Source organism: Podarcis bocagei (genome assembly GCF_964188305.1).
Source record: "Podarcis bocagei genome assembly, chromosome: 3".
NCBI lineage: Eukaryota > Metazoa > Chordata > Lepidosauria > Squamata > Lacertidae > Podarcis > Podarcis bocagei.
Genome location: NC_138127.1, coordinates 57,901,856 through 57,927,619, shown reverse-complemented (window position 1 = coordinate 57,927,619; position 25,764 = coordinate 57,901,856).

The window sequence follows — 25,764 nt, the reverse complement described above, 5'->3', positions numbered from 1 at the left end:
TTGTAATGTGCAGCAGATTTGAGCATCTGGCTTGCAGAATACAGGTTTTCATGTTCTAAAATTCATCTTTGCTAGTACTAGAAGTCACAGTATTCTGGAGGCAGACCCTCTCTCAGATTGCTTTCAAATGCCTATTTTCTGGCTCATAGTAAGGGACTGAACTGCTCAGGACTCATTGCCATCTACTGCTTTATAGTTTTGCGCCTGTGTGTTATGGCTTTTTTTAGTTAGTGTTTTAATTATGGTTTTAATGTTACTGTATTCTGCTCCTGGTAATAGTAGTAGTACTGTAGTAGTAATATATTAGAACAAATGCACATTAAAATGCTGATGAATCTTCATGAGACTATTTAAATAATAATAATCCACAAACTGATTGTGGAAATGTGGCAAACTGAACCTATTAAAAACCTCTGAGATTATTATTATTATTATTCAAAAAAGAGAAACTGAAATTGACAGATTCATCCATCTCTAGTCAGAAGGGACCTCATAGGTCTAACCCCCTTATCAGTGCAGAATCTAAAGTAATAATAATAATAATAATAATAATAATAATAATAATAATAATAATAATAATAAGGGCCCTGTCTATCTAGTGTAAACAGCAGCTACAGGATCCCATCTAGCCCTTACTTAAAGACCTCCAGTGAAGGAAAGCTCCCTCCACCCTTCCCAAGGCAGTCTGTTGTGCTGTCTAACACCCCTTCCCATTATTAGGAAGTTTTCCCCTACTATTTAGTCAAAATCTGTGTCTTGCCCAACCGCAAATTAAGCCTTCTCCATTTTCTGCATGGGAGTTCTTCACAGTTCCTCTTTCCCTGATATATGGGATGTGAAATAAGTGCATGGCACAGCCATCTGCAGCATATGGGACCTGGCAGTCGATTTTACACTGTACTAGGAGTTGCCAAGATGCCATTCCCCCTGCTCTCAGCTGTAAAACTGGAGAGTACAGTGATGCTCTTGCAAAGATCACCACCATCCTACTGCTACATTCCCTGCGTAGTTGAGTCTGTTTATTCTCTACACCCCCAAATGGGCCCTGTGGCAATAATCTGACTTCTGCACCTCATCAGCACAAGCTCAATTAACATCCATGCAATTACTTTGCAAGGCAGTGAAATTGTTGTGCAGTCTTTGGGCTAGACCTGAAAAATAACCATACTATTTTGAGGGTGATGGAAATAGTCCTCAAGGAGAGCGTAGATGTGGTCTCCCAAACCTATTTCACCTGAATACAATACTAAGTACATGCAGGTCCACATTAAGCCCCCTCTCCTTTCCAGAACATTCAAATGTAGCATCCTTTGAGGAAGGGTCATGTGGCTTTCATACTCCTCACAGCTCCTGTGGGCACTAATTATATTTAATGTAGTGGGAAGTCAGTCTTCTTAGTGTGCTGGCGCTTCACAAGCATTTTCCCCAATCTAGGAACTTCATAATTGATTTCCTAATGCTAATACTCAGAACAGATGGCTAGAGTCTCTTCTCATGATCCATCCATAGCATACAGATAATGTGTTGATCATGAAGCAGGGTCACACCTACTATCCCAACTCACTATCCCAACATAAAGCACTTTTCAACTCGTGCTGAATGCAGTGGAGGACTTTGGAGTCTCAAATATCAGGGGTGCCCTGTGTGATGCCAAATTTGACACCCCCTATGTATTGCCTTCCGTTCTACCTCATAGCTGTGGCACACCCTGTGGAGCCCCCGAGGCTCTGTGCCCAGAGCGACTGAACTAGTCATGCTCCCCTAAATCTGCCACTGTTTGTCAGGCTGCTGCCAGCGACTCCTGGCTGGTTGCCGAGGAACGTATAAAGCCAAGGAAATGTTTCTTACCATCCACTTTTTATTCAGTATTTACAGAGAGAGACCATAGAACCCAGCCTCTTGGATAATGACATTGTCCCAAGTGAATCTCCACCCCGCCCCGTCTCTCCCACTTCCTCATTCGTCACTTTCATTGTCTCTCCTAGGGGTGCTGATAAGTACCCTATTTCTTTGAGCTCTTTGCTTTCCTACTTTCATGGCTCGCTGGGTTCTGGGAGAGGAGGGACCTGGAATGCTTTCTAAAGACACTGTATCTATCAGCTGTCGCCCCTCTGGTGCTTCCTCCTCCTACTCTGCCATTATTTTCCATCTTTCCTCCTCTGAGCTGTGACCTCCCTCAAACTCCTGTCTTCCTCTTCCTCCTCCCTGGAAGGGTCAAGCTGGGGAGCAGTCTCCACCATTCCTCTTCTGCCTAGTCCCTGACACTGTTGAATGCATAGATTTTGGGGCTAGAGCCAGCTAGCATAAGTCCGCTCGTCTTCCACATGTGAATCTAATGCTAGGATGGGTCATGAGGCGAAGGTTTAGACCTTCCTATTTCTATTTACTCAGCAAGAACATGTCAGCTCCATCCTTTATACCTAAAAGGCTCCATAAATACAAATATTTGTGTTTTAATTTAAAGCAGTGACATCCCTTCCTTTATAATCCAATTTAAGAACATGAGAGCCTGCTGGAACAGGCCAATAGCCCATCTTGACCAGCATCCTGTTCTCACAGTGGCCAACCAGTTGCCTGAGGGGAAACCTGAAAGCAGAAACCAAGCCCAAGAGCCCTTTCCCCTCCTACAGTTTCCAGAAACAGCTATCCCGAAGCAGTGCTTTTTTTCTGGAGTGACGCAGGGGTACGCATACCCCTAAACATTTTGTGAATCTAATGGGAGAAGAAACTAAAAAATTTTTTAATCAGTTCCATTGAATATCACGGTGAATTGTCAGTTCCGCTGCTACCCCCGATGGTGGCCTCATTTCCTGTCACAGTGTTTCCTGAGTCTCAGACGGAAGCGAGCGTTTAATGTGTGAAGTAGGAGTTGGACTCTAGCACGGTGATTGGTCAGTTTCATTGTATTTACTGTATTTACTTTTCCTGATCTGAACTATAACATTGTGATTTTCTTGAGTCAAAAGGAGAGTACCCCTAAACATATATATTTTTTTGGGGGGAGCACTGTCCAGAGGTATTACTGTGTCTGACCATTAGCCCTCTTCACTTGTTCTCCAGACACAGACTGCATGCATGGAGAATGAGGTGTGGGGTTGCGTTGCTGGCCCCACCCCTGGCATTATGGGTTCTGTTATGTGTTAGTGGGAAGGCAGAATATATATTTTGTAAAGTACATGTATGCATGTATACCACAGTATACATATTGGCTGCTGTTCAGAGATGGAGGAAGAAAAAGAACGTCCCATTTTTAGATTTTTCTAGTAACCAGATTGTCTTAACACCACACATATATCAGATTTTAGCTTTCTGTGTGTTGTGGTAGTAACTTAAAGCTATTGACACTCCTCTCACACAGTGAGTGAATCAGTGAGGCTTAGCTGTCTTTATACAAAGGACGGTATAACATTTCCATGCATCCAAGAGGGATTTGGAACTGCAGGCCACATAGTACATCACTTTTGAAACCGCGGCGACTTTCCAAAGCAATCTGTGATATGGTTTATAATATTATGGGTCTCTCCTTTTTAAGAAAAGGATCCCACTGGGCATATACAAGAAGTTATGCATGCCTAGCCCTTTGGATCCTGCTCGCTGGCCTCAATCCAGCACAGAATTACACAAAACTAAGCTCATTGATTGGATTCCAGTGGCCATATATTTGAATTGTGGTCATAGCTTATTCGCAATGATAAACAGTCCAAGCAGGCCTGTGCTGAAATGTAGCACAAAAGGGGCCTCTTCCTTTTAGTTCAAGCGTTTAAATGCTGAAGGAAAGCAGAACAAATAATAATAATAATTAAGCAAAGCCCCAAGTGCAAATAAATGCAGACCTGACAGCATGTAAGAAAAATGTTACTGCTATCCTTAGAGGTAGGGCTAAATCAGAAATGAAATCTTTTATTTAAAAAAATTAATAAAGTTTTTATTAAATATTAAAGAACAAGGCTGGAGTCCATTTCCTCCCAGACGAACACTATGCAAAATTAAATATGTTAGTCTTCTCCCTTCAAGCTGCTAGGGGAAAAATATGTAATTTTTGGAAAAGTTAATTTCTTGCCATTTGACACAGTATTTCAAAATAGTTCTATGTAACAACCCAGCTTTTATTTTATTTTTCTCTCTCGGGAGAAGAAGAAGCAACTAGACAGGAACTGTGCATTTTCTTTCTTTATGTGGATGATTTGAATGAAAGCTCAATTTATTAAATATAAGGAGCTGGTTATTTAATTATGGGGAATGATGTGCAGTTGCTATGGAAAGCACAAATGCCACCCGATCCTTCTGAACCCTACTCTGAAACAGGAAGCAGCACCCCTGCATTGTAGTCCCTGCATATATCTAGCACTGGGCAAATCATGTGTTATTTATTATACCCTGAAAAGAACTCTGTGTTTAAGGGCAAGATACGACTATCTTAAATAAATATGCTAACGTGCAAGGACACTCAGCAGCACTGGAGCCATGTAGGTGCTAGACTAGACTAACTATAAGAAATGACTGCGAGTGAATCGAGGGGCAGGGAGTAGCTGGAAGAATATGGTCCATAGTGGGTCCTGAGTGTCACTGGAGAAACTCCTGCAGAGGTTTTGTGTCTCCCGCCCCCCAACACACATCCTGCCATTTCTGTGCATTAGGAAAGAATAAGAGAAACGGCTCCTTATACTGACGGCATCATGAAGATTCTGATGATTTTGTAGCTCTGTAATTTGAATGATTTATTGTATATGTATTGACAAGTATTGTAAATTTGATAAAGACTTATTTATCTTTTCCATTTGGTTTTGATATGTTTGATATGTTTTTGTATACAGAATGAATGGTCAATATTTTGATTTTTGTAGTTTTTAATGTGGCTAGTAATTCCCTTTAGAAAAACAACAACAGCAGAGGACAAAGGTGGATAAAATTAATTTGCCAGGAACTATTTTAGCATAAGGGCAATACTAACTATACTGCTTCCACTGCATTAGATTAAGAAAGCATTGCATGTATTCAGAAATAATTCCCATTGCGTTCAGTGAGGCTTAGTCGCTGGTAAGGTTGCTTTGGATTGCAATACTGGATATGATTCATCGGGAGTCTATAGAAATACAGAGGAGGGATGCGTGGGACCTTGGTATAACATTGCCATGTTGTAATCTGGCAAATTATGATCTGCCTGACTATTCATCAAATCAGTGAGGCCAGACGAAATGTATATCATCTGCCATGCAGACTCATGCAGGTTTACCCAGAAGTCCCACAAATCAATGGGAGTACAAGGAAGTGTACCTAAAGCTGAAGCCCAAAGGCCTTACCCACAACAATAATTTTACATCTCTTTAATTATTTTAATTAAAGATAGAGATTAAAGATGGGCCATTAATGCCTAATGGACTGCACATAGCTGTGCACAGCCATTTCAGTGTTCATAGTTGGTTTTACAAACAATGTCTGAATAAGGATGGAGCTGGTTTTCAACTTTGTGATATATCTCCAGCTAACACCGTGATATACTGATATATCACAATGTCTGAAATAAGGATGGAGCTATGTAGAGGCATTGGCTGGCTTCACAGTTTTTCCTACATTGTGATTTTTGCATAGCACACACACACACACATCATGATTACCAATATATTGCCAGGTCAAAAATTATGAAACTAATATCATGGTATGGACTTGAAACCAGTTTTGGATGATATATCACCCAGCCCTAACACACATCATGATTCGTGATATATTGCCAGGTCAAAAGCTATAAACCAATATCGCAATATGGACTTCAAACCAGTTTTGGATGATATATTGCCCTGCCCTAGCCTAAAGTGAAGCACACACATCTCCCTTGCTGCACCTTTCAGGCTTTGATCCTATACCTGCTTTCTTCTCTATAGAGTACAGAGCTTTCCAGAAGATTTCCCTCATGAACACACACACCCCTCTTTTTTTCTGCAAGACACTTTTGGAAGGGAAAGCTTTATTATACTTTTAAAGCAGTATTAGAATTCAGCATGTGGAGTGCTAATATTGTAATTACTGGTTTGCCTTTATCAGTCTCTGTTCTTTTCGTAGGCCTGCCATTTGAAGTTATTGTTCACTCACCATAGCTAATTCCCTTTGATAAGGTTCACAGTGAATGCTGCTTCCTGATTTTTGTTGTTCCAGTCCTGTGGACAATGAATTCCCATGTAAAAGAACAACCACAGAACATTCATGTGGAAGTAAAATTCACAACAAGAAGAAAAATCAATATCTCTCATGGACACTTATGGGAGAAAGACCATCAGCAGCAACAGAAATATACAGGGGCAGTCCCACCATCTGAGGAAGTAGGCTACAGTCCGCAAAAGCTTATGCTGTAATAAATGTGTTTGTCCCTATGATGCCACAAGACTCTTTGCTGTGTGGGACTAACATGGCTTCCCCTCTGAAAATTGTCCCACTGTAGTCACACAGTTGAAACCTGTACTTAAACAAACAAACAAGTAAGGATATGAATGTCAACAGCTAAGACAGAACCACAGGAATATTCAGTGCTAGGAAAGGCAGAGGAAGGGTGTATTAATTCCGCCCCACCAGTGTCATTTTGCTTGTCAATTGATAAGCTTGTCAATGAACCTCTGGTCTCCTGACAGAAATGTGAACAATTGTCTTTAAGTCCATTGCAAAGGCCCTAGGTAAGGAGAAGCTACTAAAGATGCCAAGGGGTCAAAATTCCACTTGCCAGAGAAATGAAGCACACTTAATTCTTCATGAAGCAAAATGAATGCATCACCACTATGGCTTGATTATTTGCCCAGGCAGACACATTATGTGACCCATGAGAGCAGCAAAATAACCAGACTGTACAATGGTGATGGGATAAAATCAGGCCAAATCTTTATTGACAGCAGCAGGCAGGGCAAAGGGTTGGCATGGCATTGGGTCCTATGATCAAGTCATCATTCCACAGGCCCCATGTTGATGGAATGGATCTGCTGGGTTTGGATTGCTCCAAACCCGTATGACGGGAGTCGGCCAATGTTGAACCTGACCATGGTGCAAGCCAAGCAAGCAAGTTCTCACTGGGGGACCAGGGTGCAGATTCCAAGCAGGCAAATACCAAACTCACGCTTGGGTTTGCCGTGGCCCATCCTCCCCTCAGGCCCCTTGTGGGGGGCACCTATACTATGCTGATCCTGACCAATGCCTCATACAAACAATGTTCTTCTGCCAAAAAAATGAAAGTCATAATTTCACAGAGGGAAAGGCAACAAAAAACCCAACCAAGTGCCAATCAGGTTGAGGGGGAGGGTTCATTTCCGGCCCTGTCCACCAGCACCCAAAAATTGCTCAGTGAAGGCTCTAACACAAGGGTGTGTGGGCAGGAAGCTCTCAAAGCAAAATGGCTGTGAGCTCCAGAAGAAGCAGCCTCATATGGGCTTCCCCTCCCCTCTGCAGCAAGGGCTCATGGGACAGCTTTCCCTATGAGGCCATCACACGGAGAAGAACCCTTGCCCAGTTTTTTGCTGCAATCTATGCGCCACAGCTCCACCAGGCAAAGGTGTCCCGTGCTTATTGGCCATGGAACGGGGCTTCTGCCAGTCTTCCCCAACCTGGTGCCCTCCACATATTGACCGCAACCCCCAACACTGACCATTTTGGCAGGAGCTGGAGAGAGTTAAGCATCCAACAATATCCAGAAGGATACCAGGTTACCCAACCCTGTAGTGCAGGGCAAACAACCTAAAAATGTTAAGTCTAAAAAACTGAAAGTGGTGGTTAATAATTGGCCATTTCCCCTCAAACATATGTACACACATACACACAGAGAGAGCACAATCTGTACTATGCATTTACAGCAGTACCAGATTACTTTTAACAGTCAGGGCTTCCCCCCAAAAAATCCTGGGAATTGTAGTTTTAAAAGTGTTGTTAGGAGATCCCTATTCCCCTCATAGATGATAGTTTCAGAGTTCCTTAGGAAGAGGGACTGACTGTTAAAACACTCTGGGAACTGTAATTGTGTGAAAGGAACAGAGGTCTTCTATCAGCTCCCAGCACCCTTAACTACAGTCTCCGTGGTTCTTTGGGGGAAGCCATGGCTGTTTAAAGTGGCATGATAATGCTTTAAATGTATACTACTCATGGGGCCTAACATGACAAGACTGTAGAATGAAGTTACAACCGCTAATTCCAGTATGGGCTAGGTTTTATAGGGTTTTGTTTCCAGAACCAAAGTGGTGTGTATATATGGTGTGCTGTGCATACTTAAATATGCTAATTTTTACTAAAGAGCGCTGGATCTCTCACAGCCATCTTTCTCTTGCCTCTTCTTCTGGGGGTTGTGTTTCTTTCTTTCTTTTTTTCTTTTTGGTCTTATCACAGTTTCTTCTCCTTCAGAAGGTATATGACATGAAAGACATAAATAAAAAATGATAGTTTAAATCCCATATCTAACACATCCTTCCTATGATCCTTCCTATGATCTGGCTACTCTGACCTTTTGATGCTGTTTTGTCTAAAATACTCAGATGTGGGGAAAGAGTGGCTAGTCTCCTTGAAAGTAAAGAGCAAACTAATTTCAAAACAGATTAAATCTATAAGAACTCATTCTTTGCTTTTATGTTTCTCCAGTGCCTAATCCCTCCCCCCCATTCAGAATACCATAAACCAGTGGTTCTTAAACTTTTGGTGGGTCATGATCCCCTTTGAGCATCCGGCGAAAACCATGGACACCTTCCACAGAAAAATGCACATACGCACAAAATTGGTGTGCAATTTATTTTATTGCATGGGAAAATAATGGGGGGGGCAACATATTCGGAGAATTATCTTGGGTGGGGTTCCACATACTGCTGGTGAATTTCATCTACCAGAGATTATTAGATGTAACCTGCATGATGCTGACACGCTCCTGTTTTGCTCCCTATTCCACTGCCTGAAAGCAGAGTAGAGAATTTCTGGTGCAATTGTGGATTCAATCCAATATATTTTAGTAGTGTTGAAGGAAGTCAAGATTTTGACGGCTACTCCTTACATTTCCCCCCTTGTTCCCTCCATCCTGTTCTTGCTGCTGAGCAACATTTGTGTAACAAGAAGTTGCTGGTGCTGTGTACACACCACACACATTTTCTGTTCTCTGGTTGTTAGGTTCTAATTTGTGTTCATTTACAAACTAAACGTAAAAAATAAAATAAAATGGAAGAGGCCCTCAAGAGGTTCGGAGGGTGGCAACACGAGAACAGGCCTTCTCTGCAGTGGCTCCCCATCCATGGAATGCTCTCCCCAGGGAAGTTCACTTGGCGCCTTCATTATACACATTTAGGTGCCAGACAAACACGTTCCTTTTTAACCAGGCATTTGGTTGATCTGATTTACATCCTATGCCCTTTTAAAATGTGCTTCCTTTGTGTGTGGGAGGGAGCTATTGGGTTGTTATTTTTATTTTTATTTGGTATTTTGTGGTTTTTTATATCTTGATTTTATTTTGTGAACTGCCATGAGACCCCTGGGTATAGGGGGGTTATATAAATTCTAACAACAACAATATTCTGAGACTTTTCTCCAAAACTGTCCAAGGGTCTACCCCCCCAAAAAAGAAACCAATGAGAAAATTCAGGGGAAATCTATCATGATTCCATCATCTGCAAATAAGGTGAAGAATTTCAAGAAGCCATTTTTACTCAGTTCACTTTGATGATCATTTTCCAGTAAGAGAAGTCTTGCCAACCTCGTGCCCTCCAGGTGATTTAGACGACAACTTCATCATGTTGGCTGGAGCTGATGGGAGTGGTCATACAAAACAGCTGAAGGGCCCTAGGCTGGCAAAGGTTTCTGTATTGTATCTAGAAGATGGCTGGCGCAAACATACATTTCTGGAGGACTCAGCCGAATGACAGCTTTACCCCCAAAATGACAACTGAAAATAAAAGAAAGCAGTGTGGCAAACAGGAGGATATACATAATCCTCAGCTCCTCAATTATCTTCATTGGCCACAGGGCTTGCACAATTTCCCACCCATTTCTTTTGAAGGGATCTGTTAATGAAAACAAAAATACCCTGACAGAGTCAGTAGCATCAGCAGCAACACAGCCGAGCATGAAGCCGGCGGGGGGAGGTGGGGAGCGAAGAGCTTTATTCTCTAAAACCTCCCTACAAAAATCTGCCCTACCTCAGCATTTATCAGTTCCTCTGCCTTATTGTCTCGTTAGAATGGAAATGGCGAGGATTTTGCTCTCACTCACTTGATGACAGGGATGACAATGTCAACTGACGCCAGTTTTCATAAGCCTAAAAAAGCTGCCCTGGGGTAAGCAACAGTGAGACCAATCAGATTTAGAATTTAATATTTCCTGCTTCGAAAAGGATAAAGACACACACACACACAAGCACACAGAGTGAGTTAAAATTAGACTACCGCCACAGACAGCAAGGGAATACATCCAGGATAGACAGCACACTCACACAAAATACATACACACACTGTATTGCAAAATAAGGGACAAATAGCTTGATCCTGAGTAACATCTCCCAATGCTGAGATGAAGATTTCTGTTTATGTTACATTGATAGACTCTCTCTTTACACACACACACACACACACACACACACACACAATGCCTGCTGTGCTTTGCAACCTATTCCCAAATCATATTCCATACCTATTCCCAAATCATAGGATGAGAGGCGGTCTCTCCTTGGTCTTCTCTTTCTAATTGTTTTGCGCCCACCTCAGCCAATTCCCCCTCATCACTCTAGTCTTCAGATTTCTGACAGTATTTCCAGTGTGCTTCTAAGAAATCACAAATCTCTCTTTTTTATTCCTTTCACCCGCTAGCACGTTTGCTTGGATATTCAGCTGAAAGAATCATTTCACTCTTTTCAGCATCCTGCTTGCAAAGTGTGACTCAGAAAGATTTACACTAGCCTCAAATTGGTGTGAGCTTTGAATCACCCCCTGCCAGCAGGCAAAATTGAAAGGGAAGGTTCTAGCTATTGACTTTAGTACAGTTCCGAATTTTCTTTGCTGTAGCCGGAGGTAGAACATTACTCATTTACTTCTGGATTATTATTTTTTATTTAGACCAAATCAATCATCCACTGTTTTAAAGATCTTAAAAGGCCAGCATCCTCAAACTGAGCTCAACCCCCAGCACAGCATATATTCCCTCGCCATCATTAAGCTTCATTATGGGCTGCTTCTTATGGGCATTTTTGGTCTTTGGTATGCATACCTATATTGAAAATGCATATATCAAATAATTAAACTGATGGTTTGAAAATCTGCACTGATCTACATTATTAATTGGAAGATTCCAGCATTTTGGATTTTCAGCAGAGCCCTATATATTATAATGCTTTTTTCGGGGGGGGGGGGGAGATGAGGAAACTCACCATGAAGTTTGTTGGTTTGTTCCAGGCCCAGTCACAGTGCTGCCCCCGCCCTGGGCAGCGGATAAATGTAAGATGTGATTAATAAACTCAAGCAGACAATGATCTGGATTAGAAATGGTCACAACTTTATTGATTGCAGGTATAGATGGATTTTGGGCTCAGGCATTGGGTGTATATCCATTTCAGCTGCCACAGACAAAAAATATATATGATTATTTAATTTTATTATAGGGAAGAGAAGGCAGTTCCTCCCAGTTCTTGCTCAAAAAAACTACAGTGGTACCTCAGTTTTTTAACGTAATCCATTCCGGAAGACCATTTGAGTTCTGAAACGTTCAAAAACCAAAAACTCAAAACCCAACAGCTAGGCCTGAGGATCTTGCACTCAGCTAAGAATGCAAGAAGAGTCTCCTGGATCAGGCCAATGGCATATCTAGACCAGCATCCTGTTCTCACAGTGGCCAGCCAGATGCCTATGGGAAACCTACAAGCAGAATGCTTCTGAATACCAGTATAGACCATATTGATCCAATCAATATTTCCATTTAGTTCTCATGAAATAGATAGGCTTTAGAGTCGTTTCATGATTAATAAACAAATACTACATCATGGAAAGAGTCTCCCGCAGACCCCAGACTTTGTCCTGTCTTCTGTAGTACATTCTATGGAGGGGGGCACAGCAACCACATTTGCCTTGCATCTGTAGTATTTGGAAGCAGCCCAAACATTTTTGGATCCTGTCTGTGTCATTTCAGTTTGGTCCAACTCTGATATGTTAATCCAAAGCTCTCTCTTTTTTTTGGTCTATAATGGGAAATCTAAAAATATTTCTGCTTTTCACATAACTGGATGAAATTTGCAGGCAAAGGAGCCCTCCAGAGTGGGTGAAGCCTGCCAAATTTCAGACAGATCCATTCACAGGGTTTTGCAAACCCAAGCTTAATTTTATTTATGAGCATTATGATACTAGTAGTTTTATTTCCAGTTCCTTTTGTAATGATCCATAGTGTGGATTCCCACCACCCAAGGGGGCTGCATACCTGAGTTTCCCTTACGCTGTCCATCATGACCCTAAGATCTGCTTCCTGCTTTGTTGCCTTATGTAAAGTTATGGTGTTATATTCAACACAGCACTAAGGCAATGGCTCCATCAGCAGAAGTATTTCTGCTTGCCTGACAGAACCATCTCCTCTAAAATTATTTTAAAAATTCTGCAGTTTGCCTCAACTGTCCATCTAGGTTGCCAATGTGCACATGAATCTCTGTACATTCCTGGAATATTTTGCACAAAGGCATCTTGATGCAATGGTGAGTAGGGATCAATGAATGGGAAAAACCAAAAACCATGACAAAATGTTTATGGAACAATGATGTCTGCATAGTCGGGGGGGGGGGGTGTTAAAAAATGGAAGCATAGCAGATTGGTAAATTTTTAGGTGCACTCCATGAACAAGACTAGAAAATCTGAGCTGCAATCAGATGCACAGTTTTCTTGAAGAAAGTCCCATTGAACTGAATAGGGCTTACTTTTTCATATAGATTTGCACTAATGGAACCCCAAAACCAGGGGAGAATGTTGGATAGGAGAACAGCATTCCCATAAAAGCATCCGACAGGATTTTGACGTTAAATCACACGGACAGCCCACTCAAAGAGAGGTTAATAGACCACGCTGACTTGTCCTCTAGAGTAGCATGAGGGAAATTAAGTGAGGGAGGAAGTGCTGTGGGGGCAAGTTGACCAAATTTGTAGCAGCTAGCAAACAGCATTTTATGACATCTAGGGATAGGGTGACCTCAGTTGTTCCCTACTAGAGCGGGCAGAGGGGGTCCTTTTCCAGGAAGTGAGGTGCCTCCCTGACACCCTCCAGTGCTTGAACATACATACAAATGGACAGGCCACACAGTGATCTGATTCACATCACCGGCATCAGCAAAAATCCTCCGTAGCTCAAGGGCACACTGTTGCCTTGTACAGGGAATGCCAACAGAGCACAAATGTCTTTGTCTCAGTTTTCAGATCAAAACTCATTTGTTATTTGTATTCACATTTGAATCCATTTTTTCCCTTCCCTCCCCCTTTAGTTTATAGCACGCTAAGTGGATGTTGCAGAGCTGCCCGGCTTTGTATCCATCCAGGCATTTTTGAAGCTTTCTCTCAAGGCACCATGGGGATGGATGGAGCCCTAGCCAAAGGCATGGAAGAGCTCTCTGAATAGGTCTGCCTTTCCGACCCAGCAAGAAAATTTCAGCAGACACACCGAAACACCCACACGCACACCCACCCACACATCTTGCTGGCTGGCGAATTTCAAAAAGGATAAATAGGTGGTTGTTTTCAACATGCCACACATGAGCCCACAAAGTAGCTCCTGTGGCTCTGTCCCTGCCATGAGTCTAGCGCTCTTCATTCCTGAGGAGACTCCTAATATTCTAGGGAAAAGTGGTGTTCTGTTCTGTGTCTTCTTTCAAAGCACTCATCGCTTTCTGCATTTGGTGTCCTGATGCATGAATCACATGCCTGTGTGTCATTCCTACATACATTCAGAGGGGCTGTCATCGTGCAGAAGTCTTCTCTGCCCTTCTGCTGTTGACACCCAAATTTGGTTTCAAAGGGAAGCCCAAACAGATTCATCGTTGTTGCTCATGAGTCACTCTGTGTTCTTTAGCACCAAGTTGTCCTTCCTGTTCAAAGCCAGGGGAGGTGGGAAGAAAGGCAAGCTTCACACGAGTTGCTCTTTTTTCAAACACTGTGGGTGGGGTAGATCTCCATTGTCTCAGAGGCTTAGAACGCATTCCTTTCAACACAGGTTTTCTATTTCATATGAAACAGGCAATTTTTAAAAATTGGGTTTTATAAACAAGAATATTGTTATACAAAGAAGTACAGTGGTGCCTCGCAAGACGAAATTAATTCGTTCCGCAAGTTTTGCCGTCTAGCGAATTTTTTGTCTTGCGAAGCACGGTTTTAACGGTTTAACAAAGCCGCGAGACGTTTTCGTCTTGCGAAGCAAACCCATAGGGAAATTCGTCTTGCGAGGCAAATCGAAAACGGAAAAACCTTTCGTCTAGCGAGTTTTTTGTCTTGCGAGGCATTCGTCTTGCGGGGCACCACTGTATACCAAGTTTTCTCACGTCATTTGTATATCACAAAAATAGCATAACAAATATGGAAAACATATGTTTCATTATTAGTGGTCAGTGTATACGTTCTTAGTTTATGAATTGGTTTAAAGTTATTTTTGTGTTTCCCTTTTAATCCCACCTCTCCCCAGCTTCATTCCACGCAGTTGCTTGCCTCGACTGCCGTGGTTGTAGCTATGGCTGCGTCTTAATGAAAAAAGATGTCTAAACTATTACCATAACCTCGGAGGCATGAGAGTAAAAGGCCCTTATTAGAATTCTGGATCTTCAGCTGGAACCTTCGGCTCAGGGTGGGAGATAAAGTTTACTATTGTTAGCTCACAAGTGGCTCAGACTTCCTGGCAACTGCAATGAATTACTCACCTCCTTTATGCTGGGCTTCAGAAACAGTTCACTGTTTAGCAACAAAAAAGGCATTCAGGCAGCGAAAGATGGCCTCCCCAGGCTCTGAAAAGCTAGCTTTAAGACAGTGAATGGACATTGGAGCCTCCCAAGTGAATGACCACTGTGGGAAAGAGGAATTATGTCAGCCCAAATGCATTTCCAGCGATTTTGCCCCACTTTTCATCTCTCTCTCTCCCTCTCCCTCTCTCTCCTATCTCCCTCTCTGTGCTCCTTCCTGTTCTTTAAAGGCCTTTAAAAAAAAAAAAGTTTGGACAGACTCAAATCAACACCAATGGCTCATTTTCACATTATTGCCATGGCAACACACACTTGTTTTTACTTCTTTTTTAAAGGGAAAAGCTGAAGAAAAAGAAAGCCTGAAAGAAAAGGAGAGAGTTTGGCACAGTGAGTTGGAACTGGAGCTGAGCAAAGTGAAGAGCATGAGGAATGGAACTGGCAGCAGGGATTTTTTTATTTTTATTTTTTGGCAGGCAAAAGGGAGGGGGGCAGAGGGATGGCATCTTTTGAAACACAAATGTGTAATCCTTCACTCTCTTGAAAAGCTCTGCACTTCTGAAGGCCCACCGAGGAATCAGGAATAATGCATATTTTTTTTCAGGAACCACAGAATGTCGCTTTGGGAAACATAATCAATTAAGAGTTTATTAAAAGCATTTAAAGCTTGTTCTGTGTTTGAATAATGCTAACAAATGTACTGGTGATTAAAATAATACATAGATGATGATGATGATGACACAAGAAGTTGGGACTGCTATACATCCTTCCTCAGGAGCATGGTGTATATATACATAAACATATAGAAAGAGAAAATGTGCAATATATATTAATGTGACACATACTGTCTCTGGTTTTATCACATTTTCAGGGCATCTGTAGCATGTTAAGAAGCCTCTGTGCAACACTAGCTTGACACTGCCAATGGCGAAGTGAAAGGAGCATTCATTACATCCTCCTTACCTCATGTAAATGATACAATGGGCCTTTCAGCCATGATCACCAGCCTTCCCACCCACCCAGAATAACCCTAATGTTTTCTTCCTGCCTTTTTATGAAACGCTAACTGTTCATGCCAATAAACGTTAGTGGCTCTGGCGAAGCCCACCCTGAGGCAAAACTGAAACATGGCAATACACTATGCAAAGCTATATTCAGGTTATGAAGTGGACACCGAACGGATATTCTGACCCACAAGGCAATCCAACACGAAGGCATCACTCGGTGTATACCCCACAGTGTGCAACAGCAGCATGCAAGCAGTGTGTTACTGAACGTGGCATGGCTGTGTGAGCTGGCAGCTTGCAGCAGTTTAACATGTATTGCAACGTGTGTGACCAAAGGTCCCCTATAGACACTGGCATCTATGGACTAGAAATAAACTTTGCCAAATCTCCCTGTCCCCCTCTAAGAGGACAAAAGCCATCCCAAGTCTGAGTTGTAGTGGAAAGACTCCCATTAGAAGTCACATCTACGCCATACATTTATTCCACTTTAACAGTCATGGCTTCCTCCAAAGAGTTCTGGGAACTGTAGTTTTTGCCCCTTGAGGCGCTACAATTCCCAGCACCCTTCAGAAACAACAGTTTCCAAGACTGTTAAAGTGGTGCAATACAAAGGTATTGGTTGTGACCAGAGACTCACGAAATCTGCTTCAGATCCATTGCTCTCTTGCATGAACAGTTGCACTCCATTGGAGCTGCTGGATTGATCTATGGCCAAAGAAGAAGCATGGAAAAGAGCCACAAGTCATTCCAAGCCTCTTTCCTCACCCTTTCCTCTTTGGATATAGCTGATCACATGAACTGATGAGCAGAAGTCTGATGGGATTAGCTTGCTGATAATGGGCTGTACCTTGCAGGTGAGTAATGGGACATTTGCAAAGCTCCCAATGTATTAAAAAACACCTCCCTTAAAATAAAAAAATACTAGCACCTCATTGCTCTGTTAAAAAAAAATAAAAAAATGAATAAATTCAATTTATCAATATTGGTCAAGAGCTACGTAAGAATGTGGGTTAAAAAAAGAAATGCATTTAGTCTGTGTGTGTGATTTTAAAAAGTCTGCCTCACAGGGTAGACTTTCCTTTCATTCAAGCAAATATTAAGGTAAAATAGCTTCCACTTGGAGAGTCCACAATGCACGGATGTGTAGAAACCTGAAGTGATAAAATAACCCAACCTCAATGGTAACGCAATTATCTTTGCCTATTAAGCAGGCCTATAATTTAATCACGCCACATACAAAGCATGAGGGAATGTGGCCTTAAAAGATAAAGAGGTAAAGAGAAACAGGGAATACTCCCATGGCCAAATCTCTAAAAGTCAGCACAATTATTTTTGGCTCCAGTGTCAACATTCGGGAAAACAATTCATGACAAAATGACACCTTGACCTTGACAGCATTATGTTGAAGCTCACTGAGGAATTTCTACGAGACCCAACGGCTTATCCAATGACATAGGCAGCTCAAACTGTGTATGTGCTGTTTCAACACTCCAATGCATATGGTGAGAATTGGGTGGGACAAGCTTGTTCCCACCCATGTCTCCTTCCAGCCAACATAGCTGATGGGAACTAGTGTTCATTATGATGCTGCATGGCTCATTTCCTGCACAATGGCATCCTGGGATAAAAAATACCTGGCGTTTTTGAGGACAATTCCCGTTTTCTCAAGTCACACTCTTTAACTCTCATTCTGGATATTTTAATTGTACCCTGTAGAACAGGTGGAGGGAACCTTTCCCCCTCCAGATCTTGCCGAACTACAGTTTGCATCTTATCTGGCCATGGGCCATGCTTGCTAGGGCTGATGGGATTCCTAGTTTCAGCAGCATCTAGAGGGCCACAGGTTCACCACACCTGATGTAGAAGTACTTTTGCATTTAAATAATCAAGACTTGTTTTGAGTTTAAGCAATCAAGGACATTATGAATGAGAGCATAACAATGCAGATCTGTCTTCAGATTCTCAGCCAACTTCCTCTTCTCTTTTTTTCTTCATTCCCCCAAAGCATTTATTCCTCTTTTCATTGCACCCTTATGAATTTCCCATTTTAATTTCCTTATAACTCAAACACGTATGCTTTTCCCGAGATTGATTTCCTTTCCTCTTCTCTTCTTTGTTCCTTTTGTTTATTCTTTTTCTTTGTCGCTATTGAATACTCTAAAATGTTGATTGTATATGTGTGTGTCTGTGTAAATACAGGTTATATGTAGACACACATACAGATATACACACACACAAAAAAAAATTGTATACAACTTAATGCCAAAATAGTCTTCTTATCGCTGTATAAAAGTATAAAAACTTGTTACGCCGTCATTCAATGCAAACACCCGTAATGAAATACAGAAGAAACAACCCTGTTAAAACAATGCAGCCATTGAAACAGGAGACCGAGAGCAAAAGGTTGCCTGTGCAACAGGTGTGTCTTCAAATATACAGGAATCAAGGCATGAAGCAACTGTTAAAGACAGACATTTCAGAAAGAAGTTTGACAGCTGTGCAGTGAGACAGCAGAGGCAAGTGTATGTACACATGTGTGTGTGTGCACGCGCGCACACACATATCTCCAGAGAAAGACACCGGGGCAGAGATGTATGAGAGAATCTCCCATTCCATTCCTCTATTATGGCAGAGAATCGGGGCATTTTTGCAAAGCACACAAAATAGCTGACAAACTCCCCTGAACCCAGCTGGTAATTACTTTCAAGCATCTGACCTTCTCTATCACTGCAAACGTCTAACTGAGCCTTAGTCACACAACAACCAACCATTCATTATGTTACTCATGTTCAAAACAGCTTCCTGGGAAGATGACACAGCCCTGGAAAAGGGATTTGCATAGTCCCAACTGAGCCTACAGGGCTTGTGCTGCTCTTTGTCATCCTTCATAGTGACCAGCCTCCTTTCCCCCTTTTCTCCCCCTTCAAATTTCTCATGGTTATTTTTTCTTTTAAAGGTTCCCTGCAGGTATTTCCCTCCCCTCTCTCCTCCATGCTCCCTCTCCATTAAAAGAAATTTATTTGACATCTTTTCTTAGAAGCAGGAGGGACAGACAACGTCATATGCATCTGTAAAATAGGAATAGCAGTTTTCTATCTCTGGTGCCCTGGGAGGGCAAATGTAATAAAAGTGGGGGAATGCTTTGCAAATGTAAGGCGCTGTGTTAATGTTTCATATTCATTTGATAGACCATTTTGATGGCTCTGGCCCACCATCACACAATGACTCAGGCCAACCATCATAGGCTGCTGTGTCTGCCCTCTCACTTCAGATTATATGCTCTAAAAAAAGGCTTTCCCAAACTTGGGTTGCTAACTGGCTTTGGACTACAATTCCCATCATCCCTGACCACTGGTCCTCCTAGTTATGGATGATGGGAATTGTAGTCCAACAACAGCTGGAGACCCAGCCTTGGGAAACCCTGCTGTAGACTGCAGGCTTGCTCTTTATCTTTCATCAGCCTTCTCCAACCTGGTGCCCTCCAAATCTTTGGAATACAACCCCTATCTGCCAGCTTTCCTGATGGTCAGGAATGCCAAGAGCTTTACTCTATGTCATTCAGATTTTGCCCAGTTGGGGAAGGATGCCTTTACGGGCATATCAGTTACTTCATATATATTTATCTTGATCCTATCTGCATTTTCTTTGTGATGTGTTATATTGTTATGAGTTGGGGGGCCAGTCTGGATGGTGCCCTGGGTCCCTTCCAGTCCTTGGGATCCTGTATCTGTGAGGGTAGAATGAAGCTTGCCAAGTGAGTTCCCTTGTCAAGGTAAGCATCATGATTTAGCCTGGCCAAAGAATTTTCTCTGTGCCATAGAACCTATGGGTGGTCCTTTCCCTAGCACCCTCATCTGGCTGCCACATAGGGGAACAATAGCCAGAGTTGTTGTGCGGGGCAGAAAAATGCTGAGCCCTGGAAGCTGCAGGCAGAGAGACATGTCTAGCTCAGCACTGAACCAAAGTAGGACTCTGGGACTTCTTTGGAAACCAATGGGGAAGCAAGATCTGTTGGGATATTAATACTATGGCATCCTCCATCCTATGCTCAGGTTGCAGGTATGTATAAAGAAAACCATATATCCTAAAGACACCACAGTCTCCACTATCCTTCATTTCAAGGAAACTGAATCCTGGATCTCTCCCCACTCAGAGATTGGAGTAGCACATAGCAATACTTAGGGTAGCAGATTTCAACATTCAAAAGTCTCAGAGACATCATTAGCAATCAAAGTTGTGGATCCTCGAGAAACAAGTGATGCTGCTTCTTGCAGTCTAGAGAAGGGAAAACCCATTCTCAAAGCAGGAAATTTTTAAGTATCAGACCTGAAATGCATAAATTGAAATTGGCCCTGGTAGTTGTATAAGGATTCTCAGAAGGCTGGCTGGCTGGCTGGCTGCCCCCACACTTCCACCTCCACCCCCATCCGCACACACACTTTCCCTCAGGTTGCATAACACCATGAAAATGAAAACTGTTATCCTGTATCAATTATATGCTACAATTCAATTCCTAACAGGAGTTACTGATCTGGTACAAAATTGTGACTTATCGACAGGATGAACAATTTAGAGGAATTTGTGAGGGGAGCATGATTGTAACCCCCCCCCCCCCGCCGCCTGCTGCCTGACATGGTACACACCAAGAATAATTTTACCCCACACGACCTGCTGTATCTGTGGGCCAATGCCTATGAACCTAAGTATACATGGCTGAAAGTGTCTCACTGAAATAAAATGGGGAAGGGGGAGGAAAAGAAAAGGTCTTACTTCTGAGTAAATATACATAGGATTGGGTTGTCAGGGGAGATGTGGGAAAAGAGGGCTGGTATGGAGAATGTAAGGTAGCCATGAACACAGGGAGGAATTGAAATGTTAGCATTTGGGAGAGAGAATGAAAAGATAATACTTTCCTGGGTATAATCTGAAGTAAATTTGAGTTCTTTTTGAGGAGAGAAGCAAAGCCTGAGATAGATTTGTTTCTTCTTTCTCTGAAACTAGTTTCTTCATCTTTAGTTACAATCCTGTAATAAGCCTCTATTCGTTTCAGTAAAATAATCACCTGCAGGGTTCAATTTTATTGCCCCAGACAAATGCATCATCTTTATTCCAATTTGGAGAAAGCATTACAGCCGTGTGTAATAGCCCAGATCCTGTAAAAAATGGAGCAGTCATTTAATTTAACAGAACGGCTTTTCTCCATCAAAATCTTATATTAGGCATCAGCTTTGCCCAGGTCTTTGTTAACTACAGTGTATCATACAGCAGAAAGATTCAATAAGTAATCTGCATCTTCATATAGACTGAAGGTTAACATCCACCAAGCATTACATTTATACGATCTAGATTCTAGAGAGTTAATGTCCTTGCTCTTCAGTACAGCTTGTAGGGTGGCCTCTCTGTGTATTTCCTTTTGAAATTAAACAGCCCTAGCCAGAACCTTCCAGTGTGCACACAAGAATCCTTGTGAACAGAAATTTACATTTGCATCACGGTGTGTGAGAGAGGAGGGTGGGGTGTTGCGTCAGAGTGAAAAGCTGAAATCTTGGTTCATTAAAGCACTGGTCAGGCAGGCTGAGTTTGGTCTAGATTCATTCATTCATAGCTCTGAACAGCTCTGGAATGCCCACTGCCTCTGTGCATTATGTACCTGGTGGTGGCTGGTGCGCACCGATAGGGCAGAAGGCAGGAAGTCCAACAGTAGATGGCGCCAAAACACCTGACAGATGGAGCCAACTAACTCTAGTTCTTTTCCCCTCTCTATCCTCTTCCCTGCTGATTGGAGGAGGAGGAGGAGGAGGAAGAAGAAGCTGACAGCTGGTACCACCCTCTCGTCTGGATCTAAATAAGAAGGCAGGAAGTGAGAGCTGGCTGAGGTTAATGAACCAGCCTCCCCCTGAATTTACCTGAACCTGTTGAACAGTGGCCTGGGGAGACCAAAGGAAGACGTAGATAGAACAACAGTGAGCAACTGAAGCACATAGTTCCAGAACATGGATGCAGAGTTGGTGTTCATGAGGGAGTGAGAGAGGGAAGAGAGAGTGGAACACCTGGGTGCCTTATCTTGGGACCATTCAGCTCTGTACAAAAGCGGGTGGATTTTCAGCTGATTTTGGTGCTCGTGAATTTCTTCTTTCTCTTCTAGTAAAAATAAAAGGGGAGGGGGGAGATAAAAATATCACCAGCTATTGGCATTAACAACAAGAATATTCCATCAATGCAAATTTAAATCTATAGATTAATATATGCCTTCCAAGCAGGTATCTAAGAAGGTTTGACCATTCTAAGCCATGCACTGAAATGTAGAAAGGGCAGCGAGATCTCCAGACCACTGAGCTGTGGATGGTGGGTGTTTGTACTTTCAGCCTTGCGGTATAAGTCTCTCAGCCACCATAAGGAACCCACCTTTGATGTCCATTTGTTAGTGCTCACTGACAGGGTATGTGAATTTCTAATGCACTGAAGAGTTGACTTTGACAAAGTGGCAGAGGGGTTCCTCCCTTAGATTTTTACACTTTTGGAAGGCCTTGACGCCCACTGTCATTTTCATGGCAACCAGGTACAGAAAGCGTATCCCAAAAATTTGCCCCTCTGTGGGAGCCCGCTATAAGCAGCAGCCACCAGTTTCACAGGTTCTGCAAGAAGGCTTTGAGGATTGATTGATTGATTGATTGATTGATTTTGTCTGTGCTGGTAGTTCTTTGCCTTTAGGGAGCTCTGCATTGTAATGCTGCGGGAGGTTTCTGAGGACTTTGTTGCACATTAGTGGATGCTGGGGCTCGTTTTACTACTACTCACTCACTCTCTGCCATGGGGATGTGTTACAGGAGCCAGAGAAGGCCTCTCAGCCACATAGGGCCCTAGTACTGCATGTCTCTATAAAACTGTCACTGGGGTAGAAATACAGCCTCATACTAGGTACCATATCATTTGAGTTATTATTTCCTTATGGTGCACTGCAACTGAGTGTTGAGTTACACCGTGTCCTGTAGGTTTGATGTAGGTGGGGCAGAAGGTGGCATGGGGGCAGCTATGTTCTATATTATTCTTTTTCTCCCTTTAAAATCAGTGATAGCGAAATTATTATGTCTAGGATTCTTGTAAAATTATGCCATTGGCACGAAAGTCACCAGGATCTATCAGGGTATTGGATATAACATAAGCATGCTACACCCCTATCCTGCCCAGGGAGTCCATTTTGATAAAGACGTTCTATCAATGTCCCCTAGCCATTGAGATGACTGCACTCTTAAGAGTGTTCCACCAGCATATCTAAGGGGTTCTGCCAGTATTATCTATTATGGCGGTAGTGTCTCATGTTCTGTCAACACAGTGGGACTTCCACAAAATCCTATGGTCCTTCAGCCGACAGAACTCAAATTTGGATTGCATCCTCGCAGACCAATCCTGGGCATGTTTACCAAAAAGCAAGTCCTGCTGTGTTATTCCCAAGTAACTGTTTCACCCCCCAGAAGGCTTTTAAATGCCATGCAAAAACAGAACGGCTGGCTGTTTCAGCATTTGTGGCAGCAGTTTGAAATACTTTGTAAGTCTAATAAAGCTTTTCATTTTAATTTCACATGCTCACTTTCTTCTTCTGCTCATAGATCCACTTTTACCACCCAATTAAAACACTTTAAAAATTAAAGACAGCCATTCATATAGCACGTGTTTATTCACAAAGGGCTTTCGGTGGTGTTACATTCATCCCGACAACCAGCCTAGAAGTACATCGTAATTATTCCCATTAGACACATGAGAAATGGAAGCATCAGGGATACCTCTGTTAAGACAAAAACAACTCAGAGATATGGAAGAGAAGAAGCTATGGGGCTCTGATAAAGAGCACTTTCACAAAATAACACTGTTTCACTCCAGAGTAATTAATTTGGAACGATTATCATTCCTAGCACTCTCTTCCTCCTCTCCTTGCTAACACAGATTAAAGCTACCAGTCCACAAATAACCTGTGTGGCTCAGATTTTTGGGTGAAACGTATCCATGAAAGGAAACTCAAGAGTTTATTCCCCCAAAGTCTGAGGGAACAATGAAAACACAAGTACCAAGCTATTTATTTGAGCCCTTGCTGCTACTGCCAAAAGCCTCAGCTGAATGCAATAATACTGCACTGCATACACTATTTTATAGTGCAGCATTATGGGAATGAAGTATCAAAATAAGAACTTGGGCAGAGCTCCCTAATATAAGAACATAAGACAAGCTTGCTGGATCAAAGATCGATGTCCTATCTAGTCCAGCATCCTGTTCTCACACTGGCCGACCAATTACCTGTGGGAAGCCTGCAAGCTAAGCATGAGTGCAACAGCACTCTCCCCACCTGTGATTCCCAGACACTGGTATTCAGAGGCCTAATACCTTTGACACTGGAAGTACAGCATAGCCACTGTGGCTGGTCGCCACTCCCCTCCAACTATTTGCCCAATCCCCTTTTAAAGCCATTCAAGTTGGTGGCCATCACTGCCTCCTTGGTTAGCAAGTTCCGTAGTTTGACTATGCGCTGTGTGAAGTAGTATGTCACGGACTGTGCTGAGGAGGGCTGCACTGAGGAGGAGTGGTGGGAGCCTCCCCCTCCCCCTGCTCCTGCTCCGGATCCTGAATCTTCCCAGGAGCAGGAGGCCAGTATAGATTTGGAACAGCGGTTTGCAGAGGGACATAGTTCAGAAGGCAGAAGCTGGGAAATACTGGATGTGATGGCCTAGGATTCGGACTCGGAGGCTGAACCTGAGGAATCCCAGCCTGCAAGGAGTCCCCACCTCCAGAACCAGCTGAGCTGGGGCTGGGGCCTGAGCCTGAAGGGTCATCTCCTGTGCTGGATCCTCAGGTGCAGGCACCAGCTGAGTCTGCTCTGGCCCCTGAGGGGATGGAGGACCCATTGCCTGCAGCTGCTCCACCCTCAGCCCCGTCAGGGGAAGCTGAGGTTGCCTCTGGGTCCGGTAACCCTCCAGCCTCTCCTGAGCTGCAGAGGCTCAGGGCAGAGAGGCGGAGGGAACTAAGTTCAAGAAGGAGGAGTGCTCGCCTCCAGGCCAGGAGAGGTGAGTCACCTGTGGACCGGGGCCGCCCTATGCCTTGGGGCAGATAAAAGCCATCCAGCCCCAGTCCCAGGTTGCGGGAGCAATATTGTTGGTAGCCTGTTCCTGCCTGCACACTGTCCTGCCAGAGTGCCTGACCTCACCTGACTCCCTGCCTTGGACCCAGCTACAGCTTTGATGGACAACCTCCATATTGCACCCTCAACCTCGGACTGGACTCGGACCTCGCCGCACGGTTAACCCTCAGGACCAGCACACTGGATGGGGAACAGCTAGGAGAAGAAATACTGGAAGAGAGAAGGTTAACAAATTCACAGCCTCTGGAAAGCATTCCTCCGCTCAGCCCAAGGTCAATAAGAGCTCAGAAGTGACAGAACAGAAAGCACAGAGGGTACAAACTCAGATTACAAAACATAGAAGTGACGTAGATTAATATGAATGTAAGGGGGTGGAATGCTTAATTGGGAGCACCGCCATTTCTAGGAGATGTGTTCTTTGCTTCCTCGCTGTGATTATTAAAGTTTCTGGTAAGAAAACTCCTTTTCCTTTTTTCTGCTTATCTACTGCCATGGGGGGAGGAAGCCAATTCCCTGAAGCCTGACAAAGTACTTTATCTGTCCCAAATCTTCCAACATTCAGCTTCATTGGGTGTTCACAATCTCAAGTGTTGTGAGACCAACACTATACACTACTATGGTTGTTTGCTGGACTTCTATTTGGGCCCTTAATATTTGGGGCAATGTTGATGTGATGCTAAATTCAGAAAACTCTCAAAAGGTCCCATTGATGCCAGCACGTGTCCT